Source organism: Chlorocebus sabaeus, chromosome 7 (assembly GCF_047675955.1).
Source record: "Chlorocebus sabaeus isolate Y175 chromosome 7, mChlSab1.0.hap1, whole genome shotgun sequence".
Lineage (NCBI taxonomy): Eukaryota > Metazoa > Chordata > Mammalia > Primates > Cercopithecidae > Chlorocebus > Chlorocebus sabaeus.
In genome coordinates this window covers 126,034,868-126,048,503 of record NC_132910.1, presented here as the reverse complement: position 1 = coordinate 126,048,503, position 13,636 = coordinate 126,034,868, and positions in this window count along the sequence as shown.

Here is a 13,636-nt window from a genome sequence, read left to right as displayed (position 1 = left end):
TTTTTTTCAGAGACTAAGATAGCAACCTCTTACTTTGTTTTTGCTTTCCATTTGCTTGGTAAATTTTCCTCCATCCTTTATTTTGAGCCTATGGGTGTCTTTGCATGTGAGATGGGGCTCCTGAACACAGCACACCAAAGGGTCTTGACTCTGTCCAATTTGCCAGTCTGTGTCCTTTAATAGGGGCATTTAACCCATTTACATTTAAGGTTAGTATTGTTATGTGTGAATTTGATCCAGTCATCATGATACTAGCTGGTTATTTTGAACACTAGTTGATGCAGTTTCATCATAGTCTCATTGGTCTTTATATTTTGGTGTGTTCTTGCAGTGGTACTGGTTTTTCCTTTCTTAGCTTCTTTGCATTGGATTAGAACATGCTCCTTTAGCTCAACAGAGTTTTTTATTACCCATCTTCTGAAGCCACTTCTGTCAATTCATCCATCTCAGCCTCTGTCCAGTTCTGTAACCTTACTGGAGAGGCATTGCGCTTATTTGGAGGAGAAGAGGCACTCTGGCTTTTGTGTTTTCAGCGTTTTTATTTTATTGATTCTCATTTCCATGAGTTTGTCTAGTTTCAGTCTTTGAGTTTGCTGACACTTGGATGGGTTTTTTTGTGGGGACTTTTTTGTGTTGTTGTCGCTTTCTGTTTACTTGTTTTTCTCTCAGTGGTCAGGTGCCTCTTCTGTATGGCTGCTGCAGTTTGCTGGGTACTCGCTTCAGGCCCTGTTCCTCTGGTTTGCTCCCATGCCCGCAGGTGTCACTCGAGGAGGCTGGACAACAGCAAAGATGGGTGCCTGATACTTCTGGGATCTCTGACCTTGAGGAGCACCAACCTGATGCCAGTAGGATCGCTCCTGTATAGGGTGTCTGACAACCTCTGTTGGAGGGTCTCACTCAGTTGGGTGGCATGGGGAGCAGGACCCATTTAATGAAGCACTTTGACTGTCCCTTGGTGGAAGGGGTGTGCTTGACCGCGGGGAAACTCACTCGCTTGAGCTGCCCAGATTCCTCAGAACTACCAGGAGGAAAAGCTAAATCTACTGGTCCACAGAGACTGCCAATGTCCCTCCCCTAGGGGCTCAGGCCCAAGGAGATCCGGGTTGTGTCTCTGAGGCTCTGGCCGGAGTTCTTGGAGTTCCTGTAAAGAGCCCTAACCCTGTGAGGAAGGATGGGTCAGAGTCAGGCCTGAAGAGGTGCTGTGGCCACAATCTACCACAGCTGCTGTGTTGGGCTGTGGGGGACACCTCTTGGGACCAAGTCATCAGCCTCCCTGGCTCCAGCAGGGGAAAAGCACGACCTGGAGCTAGAGAATGGATGCCACCCTTCCCCTGCCCAGGGAGTTGAAAGTGTTAGGGACTTATAAATCCCAGTGCTGGCTGTTGCCCCTCCCCAGGGAGCTCAAATAGCTTAGACAGCAGGTGGCTGCAGGTGTGGTGCTGGTCACCCCTCCCTTCAGGAACTCAGCAGGTTTAAGCAGATTCTAGTTGAGAAGCTGTTGAGAATCTGCGTGGCTCTGTGGTTGGGACCCTAGGCCCTGGTGGCCTGGATTTGCAAGTGGGATCTTCTGATCCAAGTCTTGCGCAGTCGCATGGGAAAAGTACAGTTTCCCTGGCTGGGTAGCACACTCACTCACTACCCTCCTTGTCTTGCAGGTGGGGCCTCCCCTACCCCACCCCATGTGGTTCTCAGGTGGGCTGCCGCACCACACTTCTCTTGTTTCCTCTCTGTGGGTCACGCCAGCCGCCTTGTCAATTATGATGAGAGAACTCTGATACCTTGGCTGCCGGTGCAGGATTCACATGCTAATTATGGTTCCTTTTGATGGGAGCCTCCGATCATGGGTGCTTCTACTCAGCCATCCTGGCACCACCCCAGTTAGCAGTTTGTTTTTCTGTTGTTGTTTTCTTTTCTTTCTTTCTTTTTTTCTTTTTTTTTTTTTTTTTGAGATGGAGTTTTGCTCTTGTCACCCAGCCTGGAGTGTAGTGGTGCGATCCTGGCTCACTGCAACTTCCGCCTCCTGGGTTCAAGTAATTCTCTTGCCTCAGCCTCCCGAGTAGCTGCTACTATAGGCGTGCAGCGCTACCATGCCTGGCTAATTTTTATATTATTAGTAGAGATGGGGTTTCACCATGTTGGCCAGGATGGTCTCGATCTCTTGACCTCGTGATCCTCCCGCCTCAGCCTCCCAAAGTGCTGGGATTACAGGCGTGAGCCACTGCGCCTGACTCAGTTGCAGTTTTTTTTGTTTGTTTTGTTTTTAACAGCTAATGATGTTGAACTTTTTAACAAGTGCTTCCTTGCCATCTGCTTATCCTCTTCAGTGAAATATCTTTCATGTCTTTTTCCCACTTTTCTATTGAATTGCTTCCATTTTTATTGTTAAGTTTTGAGAGATCTTTTTATTTTCTAGATACTAGTCCTTTTTCAGATATGTAGTTTGTAAATTTTTAAAAATTATGTCTTATTAGGCATAGTGGCTCATGCCTATAATTCAAGCACTTTAGAAGGCCAAGGTGGGAGGATTGCTTGAAGGCAGTAATTTGAGACTAGCCTGGGCAACATAGTGAGACCCTGTCTCTACAAAAAATGTTTAAAAAGTTAGCCAGGTATGGTGGTGGGTCTTACTACTTGGGATGCTGTGTGGGAAGGTTGCTTACGCCTCAGAGGTTGAGGTTGTAATGAGCCATGATTGCATCACTGCACTCCAACCTGGGTGACAGAAAAAGAAAGAGACATTGTCTCAACTCTGTGTGTGTGTGTATACACACATATATACAATATATATTTTTCTATTTGTATTTTTCTACACATATCCATATATATTTTTCTATGTATAAATATATATCACCTGTATCTGTATCTATATCTATCTATCTATATGTCATCTATATCTTGTCTTTTCATCCTCTTTCCAGAGTCTTTTGCAGAGTAAAATATTTTAGATTTAAATCTAATTTATCATATTTTTCTTTTACAGATTTGGCTTTTGATATTAAGTCTGGAACTCTCTGGCCCTACATTCTGATGATTTTCTTCTTCTTTTCCTCCAGAAAGCTTATGGTTTTATACTTAAGGGCATGATCCATTGCAAGTTAATTTTCTATAAGTTGTGATACTTAGTTTAAGTTTCTTCCTTTTTTTTTTTTATTGTTTATTGCCTATGGATGTCTATTTGCTCTAGAACCATTTTTTTAAAGCTAATTTTTCTTCACCAAATTCCTTTTGCACTTTTGTCAAAAATCACTTTGATATGTATGTGTGCCTCTATTTCTGACTTCTCTAGTCTGTTAATCTATGTGTATATCCCTAACTGATATTGAGAAGATGGGTTCTTTTCATTTTATTTTATTTTTTCTCACCAAATTGCTTTAGCTATTCTAGTTCCCTTTTCTTTCCTTATAAATCTTAGAATAATGTTTTCTATATCTGCAAAAAAGTCTTATTAGGATCTTTTTGGTAATGTGTTAAACTTCTATATCAATTTGAGGTGAATAAATATATTCTCTATGTTAAATTTTCCAGTCTGCAAACATAGTGTATCTGTAAATTTACTTAAATCATCTTTGACTTTTTCTTCAACATTTTATAATTTTTAACATACAAGTCCTGTGTATGTTTTATTAGATTTATGCCTAAGTATTATGCTATTTTTAGAATCATGGGAAATGATATTGTACTAATTTTATTGTACATGGGTTCATTGCTAGTATAACATGATGGTTTATTTTTGTATGTTCTTCTTGTATCCTGCAACTTTACTGAACTCATTTATTACTTACCAAAATTTTGTTGTTAATTCCTTGGGATTTCCTACTGCGGGAGCTGGTCAGCAGCCCACAGTGCAACGGGGCTCTCTCTTTGTTCCCAGGTGGATCAGTAGGTTGAGAAATAATAGACACACACAAGATAGTGAAAAGTGCGTCCAGGGGAGTCACCGCCTTGTGGTCCCATGGTGCCAACAATGCACTGTATATGCCAGCATTTATTATTAAGTTTAGTGAGGGTGGGGGTAAGTTAGTGAGGGATTAGGGTCATTTGATTATGAGGTGAGATGGTCACATGGGGATGAAGTAATTCTTTAACATAACATCTGTATGCAGAAGTACAGTATACAGAGTTAAGAATTTACAACATAGTGTGTGCATCAGTAATTTCTAACAGAGGCTTAAAACAGGAACACAGTCTTTCCAAAACCTATAATTAGCAAGATATTAATCAGCAGTAACAGTTGCAGCAAAAGCTGGTTACAAACAATTCATAGAAACAGGATGTGAAGTTAGACAACTGGTTAGACCAGAAATTCTCAGAAGGGAGTATGCCTTAACCCTAAAGAGGCCTAGAAGAGCTGTGGCAAGATGAGGGCGTTTATTAGCCCTGTCTTATCCATATGTACAGGCGCTCCTCATGCGTCCGTTTATAGGCTCTCCACGAGTGTCGCATTACATTCCCAGAGCTATGAACATCTGCTTTTCCGGGATAGGAATCTTGGTGATGTGAAACCTCCCTGACTGCAAGTCCATTCATAGACTCTCTGCAGGGGGAAGCACATCACATGCTGTTGGCTCATTCTGGCAGACCAACCTGCCATTGTCTTTACACAATCCTGCATGCAATTTTGTATTTGCAATAATAGGAGCATTTCATCTTTTATTCCACAGCAAAAGTTTCAGGGGGTCTCCCTACAATTTCCTATGTAAATCATCATGTTGTATGCAAATAGAGTTTATTTATTTGTTTCAGATATGTGTTCCTTCCATTTCCTTTTCTAGTCTTAACACACTGGCTCACGTTTCCAAAGTAGACATTCTTGCCCTTTTCTCTTTTCTTTTCTTTTCTTCTTTTCTTTTCTTTTCTTTTTTTTCTTTTCTTTTTTCTTTTCTGCTCTCTCCTCTCCTTTCTTTTCTTTTTTTTCCTTTTTTTTTTTAGACAGAGTATTGCTCTGTTGCCCAGGCTGGGATATGCAGTGGTGTGATCACTGCAACCGCTGCCTCCTGGGTTCAAGGGATTCTCCTGCCTCAGCCTCCTGAGTAGCTGGGACTACAAGCATGTGCCACCACACCCTGCCAAATTTTGTATTTTTAGTACAGAGAGGGTTTCACCATTTTAGCCAGGCTGGTCTTGAACTCCTCAAGTGATCCACCATCCTTGGTCTCCCAAACTGCTGGGGATTACAGGCATGAGCACTGTGCCCGGCCTCTTGCCCTTTTCTTGATCTTAGGAGAAAAGTGTTGAGTCTTTAATATTAAGTCTAATGTTAACTATAGAGTTCTTAGAGCTGCTCTTTAACTGGTTGAGAAAGTTCCCCTCTAGCCCTATTTTTCTGGGAGATTTTCTGTTTAAATGCTAAATGAGTTTTGAACTTTGTTAATCCTTTTTCTGCATAAATTGATAAGATCATATGATTTTCCTTTTTTGTCTGTTAATATGGTGGGTTCCATTGATGGATTATCAAATTCTGAACTAGACTTTTATACCTAAAATTAACCTAACTTTGTCATGTGTATAATTCTTTTTATATATTTCTGAATTATATTTGCATATATTTTGTTAAGGATTTTGCATCTATATTCATAAGGACATGCATCTGCAGTTTTCTGTTTTGTACAGTCTTTGTCCACTTTTTTGTATCAGGGTAATAGTAGCATCAAATAATAAATTGGGAATGGTTTTCTGTATCCTCATCTATTTTTCTGGAACAAATTGTGCAGAATTGATTTTTTTGTTTTGGAACATTGGTTAGAATTCTACAATGAAACTATCGGAAATAGTAATTACTTTTTTCTTTAAGAGTTTTTAATTTTTGACTTCAGTTTCCTTAATAGTTACAGAAGCTATCGAATGATTTAAATTATCAATTTTCTTACTGGATGAGTTGTGTTAGATTTTCTCTATTTTGTATTATTGATGAATAACTCAGTTTCATCTAAGTTGTCAAATTTAAATGTGTGAAATTGTTCTTGGTATTCCATTAATATCTTTTTCATGTCAGTGGAGTCTATGGTGATATTTTTGTCTCATTCCTGATAGTAGTGTTTTGTGTTTTCTTTTTCTTGGTCTTGTTGGAGATTTGCCTACTTTATTCATATTTTCTAAGAACCAACTGTTTTTGAATTGTCTTTATACTGTTTTTCTGTTTTCAGTTTTATTGATTTCCGATCCTATTTGTATTATTTCATTCATTTTGCTTACTTTTAGCTTATCTCACTATTCTCAGTTCTTGTAATGGGAGCTTAGATTATTGATTTGAGGCTTTTCCTGTATAATACATGCATTTAATGCTTGTTTTCCCTCTCATCAATGCTTTATCTATGTCCAACAAATTTTGATGTGTTATAATTTCAATTTAGTTCAGCTCAGTGTATTTTTAAAATTTCCTTTGAGACTTTTTATTTGAGCCATCTACTATTTAGAAGTGTGTTGTTTAGTTTCCAAGCTTTGGGAGATTATTCTATTATCTTTATATTATTGCTTTTAGTTTGATTTCATTGTAATCAGAAGATACAACCTGTATGATTTTAATTCTTTACATTGGTAGAGGTTTGTTTTATGTCCCAGTATATGGTGTAATTTGGTATATGCTCTGTGGGTGCTTGAAAATAATGTCTCTTCTGCTGTTGTTCAGTGAAGTGCTCTAGAAATATTCATTAGATTCTGTCAGTTAATGTTGTTATTGAGTTTTTTATACTTTCTGATTTTCTGTCTATTTGTTCTATTAATTGTTGGGACAAGGATGTTGATATCTCCTAACATAAATGTAAATGTTTCCTTTTATTATTTTAGTTTTATAGTATTGCTTTACAGCAGCTGTGTTACTTGGTGCATACCTGCTTTGTACCTGTCTTACTTGGTGCATACTCATTTAGAATGGTTTAGTTGTTTTTTTTTTTTTTTTGAGACAGAGTCTCACTCTTTCGCCCAGGCTGGAGTGTAGTGGCACTATCTCAGCTCACTGCAACCTCTGCCTGCCAGGTTCAAGTGATTCTTCTGCCTCAGCCTCCCGAGTAGCTGGGACTGCAGGCATGCACCACCGTGCCTGGCTAATTTTTGTATTTCTAGTACAGACAGAGTTTCACCATGTTGGCCAGGCTGGTCTCGAACTCCTGACCTCAGATTATCCACCTGCCTCAGCATCCCAAAATGCTGGGCTTACAAGCATGAGCCACTGCACCCGGCCTGATTCTTTTATCATTATGAAATATTTTCTTTGCTTTGAAACATACTGTATCTATTGTTAACATAGCCATTCTTCCTTTCAATTAATATCTGCATAATATATCTTTTTCCATCTCTTTACTTTCAAACTACTTTATATTGAAATGAGTTTACTGTAGACAGCATATAGTTGGTTATGTTTATGTTTAATAATTTGTTATGCCAATAGCTGTATTTTAAGACATTTGCATTTAATGTAATTTTTTACACGACAATTTTGCTTTTAATTTTCTTTGTTGTCTCTTGGTTTTTATCTGTGTGGTTACTTTCTCCTGCTCTACTTTGAGTTAACAAAATTCTTTAGAATTTTATTTTTATTTAGGTATAGCACTTTTTTGTTGTTGTTTGTGTCGTTCGTTTGTTTGTTTTGTGATGGAGTCTTGCTCTGTCTCCAGGCCGGAGTGCAGTGGTGTGATCTCGGCTCACTGCAGCCTCTGCCTCCCAGGTTCAAGAGATTTTCCTGCCTTGGCCTCCTGAATAGCTGGAACTACAGGTGTGCTCCACCACGCCCAGCTAATTTTTGTATTTTTAGTAGAGTCAGGGTTTCACCAGGTTGGCCAGGATGGCCTCAATCTTTTGACCTCGTGATCTGCCTGCCTCAACCCTTCCAAAGTGCTGGGATAGGCATGAGTCACCGCACCTGGCCATATGTATAGTATTTTTGAGTGTATCTGTAACTGCTCAGTGGGATCACCTTGCTTGCTGCCTAGACGGAGGTGATTTATCAAGACAGGGGAATTGCAATGAAGAAGAAATAATTCATGAAGAGCTGGCTGTGTGAGAGATAGGAATTTTTTTATGATTCAAATCACTCTCCCTGAGCATTCAGGGATCAGAGTTTTTAAACATAATATGGAGGGTAAAGGCTTGAGAAGTGGGGAGTGCTGATTGGTCAGGTTGGAGATGGAATCATAGTGGTTCCAAATGAGGTTTCCTTGCTGTCTTCTGTTCCTGAGTGGGATGGCAGAACTGGTTGGGCCAGATTACTGGTCTGGGTGGTGTCAGCTGATCCATCCAGTGCAGGGTCTGCAAAATATCTCAAGCAGTGATCTTAGGTTTTACAACAGTGATATTATTCCCAGGAGTGATTTGAGAAGGTTCACAATCCAGGAGCAAGAGGCTGCATGACACCTAAACTATAATTTCTAATCTGGGAGCAAATTTGTTAGTCCTGCAAAGGTAACCAGGTCCCCAGGCAAGAAGGTGGTCTTTTTGGGAAAGGGCTGCTATCAGTTTTGTTTCAGAGTTCAACTCTGAACTGAATTCCTTCCCAAAGTTCAGCCTATGCCCAGGAATGAACAAGGGCAGCTTAAAGGTTACAAGCAAGATGGAATCAATAAAGTCTGATTTCTTTCACTGTCATAATTTCCTCAGTTATAATTTTGCAAAGGTGGTTTCATATCTCTTTGTGTAACACTTTTTAGGGTTGTTCTAAATATCAGATTACATCCATAGCATATCATAGTCTACTGGTGTTACCATTTTACCATTTAAATTTATAGATAGAAATCTTACCTCCTTTTATGTCACTCTGTCTTCTTATAAGTAATTGCCTTAATATTATCTCTATTTACATTTAGAACTGTATTAGACAATGTGACAACTTTTCCTTTAACCATCAAACATAATTTAGAAAACTCAAGAAAAGAAAAATATGTATTAAAATTAAATATATTTTATATACCCATATTTTTGCTTACGATGTTCTTTCTTCCTTTCTGGTGTTCTAAGTTTTCTTCTTTTTATTCTCTTTCTGTTCAAGTAACTTCTTAGCCATTCTTTTAAGGCAATTCTGCTGGCAAAAAAATTCTTTTCATTTTTCTCATCAAAATAGGGAAAGGTTTTGAATTTTATCTAATTCTTGAATAATATTTTCCTGGAGATAGAATTCTAGGTTGACAGTTCTTTTATTTAAACATTTGAAAAACATTCTGGCATTTCCTTCTGGCACACATTGTTTCTGACGAAAAATCTATTGTCATTTGACATGTTTTTCACTGGCTAGTAAGATATTGTTTCTCTCTCATTGTTTTCTTTGCCTTTAGTTTTTAGAAGTTTTACTACAATGTGCCCAAGTGTAGATTTCTTTGGGTTTATTCATTTATGGATTCAATGAGCTTTTTTGAATCAGTAGGTTCATGTCTTTTGCAGACTTTGGGAAATTTCCTACCATTAATTTAGGTTACTTTTTTTTTTTTTTTTTTTTTTTTTTGATACAGAGTCTCACTCTCTTGGCCAGGCTGGAGTGCAGTGGCATGATCTCAGCTAACTGCAAACTTCACCTCCTGGGTTCAAGTAATTCTTATGTCTCAGCCTCCCGATTATCTGGGATTACAGGCATGCAACACCACAGCCAGATAATTTTTGTATGTTTAGTAGAGACAGGGCTTCAGCATTTTGGCCAGGCTGGTCCCAAACTCCCTACCTCAGATATGGGGAGATTCACAATCTTGGAGCAAGAGGCTGCATGACCCCTAAACTGTAATTTCTACTCTTCGAGCGAATTTGTTAGTCCTGCAAAGGCAGACTGGTCCCCAGGAAAGAAAGTGGTCTTTTTGGGAAAGGGCTGCTCTCAATTTGATCAGCCTGTCTCAGTCTCCCAAAGTGCTGGGATTACAGGCATAAGCAATTTTAACCCCACTATCTTTCTCCTTTCCTTCAGGACTCATAACATCAATGTTTTATTGTTTGTATAGTCTCATAGATACCTGAGGCCATGGTTGCACTGTCTGTCTCTCTCTCTCTTCATTTCCATTTATTCTCTGTTGTTTAGGTTAGGAAATTTATATTGTTTCATTTATCAAGTTCAATGATGTTTTCTTCTGTCTCATCTTTTCTGTTGTTGAGCCAATAATGAAAGAATTTTCATTTTTTATTTTTCCTTTCAGCTATATGTTTTCCAGTTTTATAAATTTCATTTTGTTCTTTTTTGATTTTTCTATTTTTTTTCTTTATGGTTTCAGGCATAATAGTAATTGTTAAATTATTTTAGTAATGGCTGCTTTAAAATTTTTGTCAGATATTTTAACACTCTGACATCTCAGGGTTGGCATCTTTCAATTATGTTTTCTCATTCAGTTTGAGTTCTTGGTTCTTGGTATGACAAGTAACTTGCCATTTAAATGTGGACATTTTGTATATTATGTTTTGAGTCTCTGGATTTTACTTAAATCTTTTTGAGCATGTACTCTCTGATGCCATTCTGGTTGGGGAAGAGTGGTATGCTGCCTTTTTATTACCAGATGTGGGCAGAAGTGTAGGCCCCCCATATGGCCACTACTGACAATTGAGGTGGGTTCAAACACTCATTGACAACTGCTTGAAGATAGGAGTTCTGGCTTTCTGCTAGGCCTCCACTGTTACCTCCCTGGCTGGGACGCGCAGAATGTCTTTTTGCTACACCCTCTGTCCACCATGGGAACTATCCACTAGATAGTAGTGGAGGTCCTGACTCTTCACTATGCCTCCCGTGGTACCACCCCAGAAAGAAAAGGGAGGGGCATCTTTGTACTGCTGGGTTGAAGTCTGAGCTCTTTGCATGGTCTTCACTAACACTGAGGTTGAAAGGGGGTCTCATTACCCTCCCAGTAGGGATGAAAATATCAGCTTTTCACTTGGCCTTATCTGATAACACCCTGATAGTGGCAGGGATGGGAGAGGGGAGTTGGGACTCTTTGTTACAACCTGGCTATGGTGAAAGCCTAGACTACCAACTGGGGTTCAGTTGGCCATAATGTTTTCTGTGTTTTTTGGCTGTAGTAAAGCAATCATTGTTTAAAAATTTTCTGGCTTGCTAGACTCACCCTACCTAGTCAGTCTGTCTTTTTTTTTTTTTTTTTTTTTTTTTTTCACCTTTAAGAATCTTCTTGTGGTTGTGCTACGTACAGTGTTCAGGGTTTTGAATTGTACTTAGCAAGAAAAATTGGGACAAATATTTTGACTACATCTTCCCAGATGGGAAAAATCTAGTAGTTTTAAGTACATAGAATGTAGCTGCTTAAAGATGTCTAGTTTTCTGTGATGAAGATCTTATCCTTGTCACCAAAGGTTACAGGAAAGAGCCAATAAACAAGCAGGGGAGTTTAACAACATCAACAGTGTTGTTTGAGGATACACAATTCTTTGTTCACAGTAAGCCAACTCAATGTACCCTAGTCTTAGTTGTACTCCAAAATTAAGAACCTGAATTTTTTGAAATCTAAAGTATAAATACAATATTTTTTTCTGTATTATTTTTGCATTCTATTATTCATTTAACCCAGGAAGTCTGTAAGGTAACATTGGATTCTGTGTGGTAGAATGTGTACAAACTATAGATTGAAAACACAGTTCTATTACTATTCTCACAAGTGATGTTTAAGCATAATACCCTGGGACTCACTGAAGGAAATAAACTATAGTTGTATTATGTTTGTTTAAAATGTAGACTAAACGTGAACAGCAAAGGCATAGTAAATAGGATAGGCACATAGCCCCAAGACAGGGATCTGCAAGAGACTAATGAATGAACTTGATGAAACCAGGAAATGTGGGATGAAAAACTTCCGTATTCAGATGATGACATTTATTTTTTGACTTCTTGTTGAGCTTGTTGTTCCTGACATCACTCCACATGATACAGAGACTATTGGAATCAATTACACTTTTTGGTACATACCCATTTGAACTATTCAAAGTCACATTTAAAATGACAATTGATTCGGCTAACATTGATTAAAAGGGCAAGATTAATCTATCAACAACTAATGCTCAAACTGAAGGCCAGAAATTCATGCTGACTGAGCAATAAATGTCTCATAAATTGTCTAACACCCCCACAACAGTATCCCCACCTGCTTTTCTGGATGATCTACCTGAAGCATACTCCATGCCTCATAAAATGTTGTGCAAGATCCTGGAAGTTTTAAAAAATGGAGGAAAGCAAACTATGGCTTAAAATCTGAACAGCAGTTTCTGGGCAGTGTATGCAGAAACTCGGAGCAGGGCATTTTGGCGCCTCACAAAGCAGGACTCTATGGAAAATGGACAGGTGTCACTACTTGGCATTTGCTGGCGCAAGTATTAACTTTCTACAATATTTTTAGTTAAAAGGTGTCTAGATAAAAATGTAAAGAAAAGGTTAAAAATCTGATATGTTTTAGTTCCATTTTCTTTTTTAATAATTATACCTTTAATGTACTTTGAGAGAATGGTGTTTCTTTGCTTTTCCAAATTTATTCAAGACCTTCAATTTATATTTAAACCATAAGGCTAAAAAGAAAAAGTAAAATAAAAAGGTGTGGTTAATTTCTTTCTTCACCCTTGCCGTACCCTCCCACTTCCTTGCATTTAGTTTATTTTTTACTTATTCATTTTCCCAGCCCCAAGCCTTGGAATCCCTCCCTCTTACCTGGAAAAGAAAAGAGAAGAAAGGGCTCTGGTAATTCTGTTGGCTTTTTTTCTTTCCCTGTGGGAGACTTGATTGAAAGTACTCTTGACTTCAGTTTGTAAAACTGTTAAAAGAAAGGAAAAGAAAATAAAGGAAGAACAATCCTCTCCTCTTGTAACACACACACAAAAGAGAAAAAAAAATCAGTGGTGAGAAGGGTGCCCAACTCTTATATAAAAATCCTGCTTATGTTATCACATGATGAGCTTGGTCTGTGAGTGATGGAATTCGACCTTGGCCCCATCTTCCCTGCAGCTTCCCTTCAGTGATCCTGTGCTGGGGGGAAGGCATGTTAGCCAGAGGACTGTGTTCACTTGTGTTCTGAGTTTCTTGTTGGCAGACAAGAATCTTTATTTTTATTTTTTATTTTTTGAGATGGAGTCTCACTCTGTCGCCAGGCTGGAGTGCAGTGCAGCGATCTTGGCTCACTGCAGCCTCTGCCTCCCGGGTTCAAGCGGTTCTCCTTGAACCCAAGTAGCTGGGACTGTAGGCACACGCCAACACCCCTGGATAATTTTTGTATTTTTAATAGAGATGGGTTTTCACCACACTGGCCAGGATGGACTCGATTCTTTGACCTTGTGATCTGCTCGCCTCAGCCTCCCAAAGTGCTGGGATTCAGGCGTGCACCACCTCTCCCGACCGACAAGAATCTTTAGATTAAAACTTGGTACTTTTTCCTAGAGCCATTTTTGATGACCTGCTAAGTCATTAGAGAGCAGGCTAACACAGAACATCTACTTGCAAATGTCAAAGCTTATCTGTTCTCACCCTCCATCTGAACGTAGGAGCGCTCCTGGTGTCTATTCCCACTGCTCAGCGCACCAGCCCCCATGTAATCCCTAGACAGGAAATGGTGGTAAGTGTTTTAACTGCCTTTTATTGTAGAAATTTTTTAAAAATTGTTTAGAATGTACAATCAGGTATACTCTCAAGAATGTGTTAATGTATTTTCAAAGCAGGAAGGACAATCCTTGCAATGATAACTTTGTA